Genomic DNA, 5079 nt, shown 5'->3' with positions numbered 1-5079 from the left:
GAGATTTCAAAATAAAAATGGGATACTATATTCATGGACTTTGTCGTATGATTACCTAGAACATCTTCAGGCTACAATGCTGCATGGGTGATAGTAGATAGGCTAACCAAATCTACACATTTTTTGCTATTAAGAATTGGTTGACCACTGCATAGGTTAGCTCAATCTTATATCCAAGAGATTATAAGGTTGTATGGAGTACCAACTAGTATTGTATCTGATAGAGACCCTAGATTTACATCTAAGTTTTGGATAGCTTTACAAGAAGCCTTAGATATAGTAAATTTTGTTTTAGTATAGCCTATAACTCACAAATAGATTATCAGACTGAGATTACAATTCAAACTTTAGAAGACATGCTTAGGACTTGTATACTCGAGTTATAAGGAAGCTGGGATACTCATATACCTTTGATAGAGTTTGCCTATGATAATAGCTACTATTCCAACATTTGAATGGCTCTCTTTGAGGCTCTATATAGTAGAAAGTGTCGATCACCTTTATGTTGGTTTGAGGTTGGTGAGAAGAGTTTGTTAGGACCTGATATTGTGAAATAAACCACATAAAAAAAAAGCTGCTCACTGTTTAAAGTAGGCAAAAAAGTTATGCTGATAAAAGAAGAAGACCTCTAGAGTTTAAAGAATGAGACTATATTTTTCTTAAAGTCGCTCCTACTACTCCCTAAAATCCAAAAAGTTAAATTCCAAATTCATTGGTCCATTCCAAATCCTTAAGATGATTGGACTTGTTGCTCACCAAATTGCACTTTCTCCTAATATTTCAAACTTTCACAATGTCTTCTATATTTTCCAACTTAAAAAGTGTTGTTTTGACCCATCACATGTCATAAAACATAATACAATACAAATAAGAGATGATTTGACATGTGAAATTATATCGATAGAAATTATTGATAGATCTATTAAAAATTTAAGAGAAAAAGAAAATTTTTTTAGTTAAAGTGGTATGAAAAGTTAACAAAAGAAGAAGCAATAAGAGAAGTAGAAGATGAAATAAAAAAATTTTATTCAAAATTTTATCAAAAGGTTAGTGAATTTTGGGGATAAAATTCATAAAAGATGGAAAGAATTGTAATATTTTTTTAAATAAATATTTGTCATAATGTATTTAATTTTATTCTCTTTTCTATACAAAAATAAGGTAATAATATAGATGTCCATTTTTACTAAGTATAATATATAGTTAAAATTAGTTTTAACCACTATATGATTAGAAAATAATAGACACAATGAGATTTAATGTAATAAAAATTAATCAGGAATAATGAGTCGAATAATACAGTGCTGCCCAGAGAGAGAGATAGAAAGAGAGAGAGGGTATTAAAGTTTTAAATAAATATATTTTTTTCTAGAGGTGAGAATTTCCCAAAAAAGTCTTTTATGTGTGAGACAAGCAAATGAAGAAAAATGAAAAAAAAATAGAGATATCATATAAGACATATTTACATCGTATTAAAAGAATTATTTTTATATTACTGTGATAGTCATGATATTTTTTGTGACAAATGACTGAAATCAACATAAATAAAAAATGTCATATTTATACATCTATGTACATGTATGTGGTTTCAGATTAAATATAGTGAAAACTTGTGAAAGATGGATTATTTCAAGTATGTATATTCTACAAGATGGTGTATAAATAACTTGTAAAACTTTATAATTATTTTTGTAATGTATGTTATTTTTGTGGCTGAAAACCAAATGTGTTGTATTTAATTTAATGATCATATTTGTATAATTATAATCAAATATTATATCTCATTGTAAACTTATATAATGAGTTTATGTTCCAAAAAAAGTATTACACCTTCTCCCTATCTGACTCACTTGTCACAATTCTGCCTCTCCATCCTTGTCACAGCTATGAGCTATCTCACTCTCCTAATTTTTTCAATGGCCTGCTGTCTTTCTATCCCTGTTCTACCAATCTACTTTAAAATTAAAAATATTTGTTACTGTAGGTGAGAGAAGAGGTGCTGGTGAGGTGATGGGTGAGAAATAAGGTGGAGATCGCATGGGGATTGCCGAGGGTGGGGTGGGGGTTGCCAAAGGTAGGGTTGGGGGTTGACAGGATAGTGTTGACAGGAGTGCTGTTGGGGTGGGATTTCGAAGACAGAAGAAAAAAAGTGTATGAACTAAGACATGTATGAACTATGAGATGAAGCGGAATGCTGATGTAAGGATGGTTTCTTCTTCTTTAGGTGATCGATTAAAAGTTTAGTTAACTAGCAGTGTAATATATGTCAAAATTTTGATTTTGATGCAAGAAAAATAAGAGCAAATTACATGTCAATAGAGGTTATAAGTCATTAGATTTCAGAAAATCATAGTTGCAAAAGATAAGTTAGAGGGAACAAGGTAAAAAGGTAAGTGATGTTTTTGTCCATACAAAATAAAGGATGTTCGTGGGAAGGAATTAAGCTGCAGGAGAGATTAAAAAAATTGGAAGATAGAGTTGCAAGAAATGAAAATGATGCTGGAAAATGAATTTTAAAAAAAGACGTGCACGACAATTAGTTCTTAGAATTTGGATGTATATTGATGCCATTGTTCGTTGCCATTGCAGATGGATTATTTGTTGTGTTTTTAGTGGTTTAGGAATGATATAAATATGCAAATTCTCCTAGTGCTATGTGTTGTGAGTTTAATATTTTGGATTTAGGAACTGAAATTCAAATATAGTTTGATTTTTTGGTGCATTGTAATTGAAATTGAAGTCACATGAATATGAAAAGACAATTGAGGAATCTTGTTATGTTTCTTTGCATCTCTCTTTAAAAAACCTTTACCCCTTTATTTATAGGCTTTGATGTAAAAATCTTTAAAATAATGAAAAAGCCTAAGCAATAACTCAACTTGTAATTTGAAATATATTAAAGTTTAAAGGTGGATGTTATAATATTCATGTATTGTTTGGAGTTTTGAAACTCCTTTACATTATTAATATTATAATTAAAAATTTTCTATTTTAACCTGTTATTTTTTTTTTGGATATGGACAAAGTCTAAGAGAAAAACCCAAACCCACCCGACCCGAATACAACAAGAAATCTGGACCGTGTGAATCACCCTCTCCTTCAGCCACTATGTTGAAGCAGAAAATAGGACTGCCTCCCTAACAACCTCAAGGTTCCACCATGTTGCTGCCGTGCTAGAAGTTTCAAGCTACCACTTGTCACTACACGCAACTCTTCTAGGATGCTGCCAGTCCCTGACCACTACTGTGCCACTACAATACCTAGCGCGCTTTTCTCTCTGGTCGTGATACTTCTATGGTCGTCCAGAGCTTTGAGAAGACACTGCTGATCATCTTCTCGCCGTCGTATGTTCAAACTTGGGTTCCATATTTTCCATTTTGCATCTCGAAGACCTAGTGAACCGGCGCCCATTCCTCATTTTGATTCACTACAAAGATTTAAATTTGACCTTCTTTTATTTAAATAAAATGTAATAATTTTTCAATTGTCTATCTGCTTTTTTTATTTTTAAATATAGTTAAATCAAAATTTTTTCATTGCAATACCCATTTACTCGTTTTATACTTATTTTATTTTTGGATTTGGCAATTCCTCTTAGTTGATATAGTTCATAGTATTTCACTAGTAATGCATGTTAAGTTTTTACTTGCTTGCAAATTGATGCTACTTTAAATATGATATTGCTATTGAGATGTGGATATTATATTGTCATATTTGTGTTGTTGAATTTTGTTCTCCTAGTATGTAAATGAAAGTTAAAACTTAAAATGATTCTTAATTGGCACATAACCGATTGTTGTTGTAAGCTATTGTGATGATATGATATTTATTCATAATTGCTAAAATTGTTAATTTGTTAATTGAATAGACTAAAAATTGTTCAAACTCTGCATTTCTTTTTTTTTTATTAAAAAAATTTGTACTTCTAGATATGGAGAAATGTCATTTGAAATTTGTGAGTTTACTATGTTTTGTAATTTTTTCTATTAGTGTAATTTAGGGAATTCGCATGATTGGCCAAAACAGAAAAGTAAGATAAATTTACTTGAAAAAAATTATTGATTTCAAGGAAGGGAACCCCACTCTAATTTTTTTTCTTTATTTTCTCAACTTTTCATTTGATTGGTTTTCTTTGAGTTTGAGACATGTGACTTTTTCTATAGTGAATTTTAGTCATTTGATAAATAATTTTTGTCTATTAAGATAAAATTATGTAGACTAATATGAACTTATTATTAAGCTTTGTTAAGAATTTATTGCCTAATTATCATTGTGAAGTGTTTAATTTATTATGCAAAAAATAAATAACATACATATTTTGGTGTTATTTGATGTCTTCGTTTGTAAGTCTAATTTTTGGAGCTTTACCCGAAGGCATTTTGTCTTATAGTACTTGGTACTTAGATCTTAATTTTTATTATGTTATTCTTTATGTTTAGATTATTTTCTTGCAATTGTCATTCATGGGAGAGGATGAGCTAATGGATGAAAGCGAGTATGAGCATGAGGATGGTTTTTTTATGATGAGAAGTATTCTAGTGATGAGTCATATTTAGATGACCAACAATTGCAAGAGCAAGAAGAAGAGTTAGGTGATGAGTTAGACGGTGAGGAGATATTTGAAGAATTGACAGATTATGATTATGATGATGCATATTGATTGGATTCAGTTGAGGATTCACTGAAACTTGACTTTTTAAGCATTGGTGAGGTTGAAGTTGACAAGTTCCACTTTGGAACCCTACCCATTGCTTTTGAATTTTACAACAGATTTGCAAAGAGCCAGGGTTTCAGTGCAAGGAAAGACAAAAATTGGAAAAACTCAAATGACGAGACCTAGATCCAGAAATTTGTATGTTTTCGGAAAGGATACAGATTAGAGAAGTGGTACACTTTGCCAAACAGAAAAAGGGAACCAAAGACTAAGACAAGAACTGGGTGCGAAGCACAATTCCAAGTCAAGTTTATAGGGGTAACTGGAAGATGGCATGTGACGCATTTTTCAAATGTTCGTAATCACAAACTATTGGAAGGACGGTTGAATAGCTTATTGCTAGGTCATCAGAGGATGTCCAAAGC

Source organism: Arachis ipaensis, chromosome B04, assembly GCF_000816755.2.
Source record: "Arachis ipaensis cultivar K30076 chromosome B04, Araip1.1, whole genome shotgun sequence".
NCBI classification, from domain to species: Eukaryota; Viridiplantae; Streptophyta; class Magnoliopsida; order Fabales; family Fabaceae; genus Arachis; species Arachis ipaensis.
Note: the sequence above shows the minus strand (reverse complement) of the source record.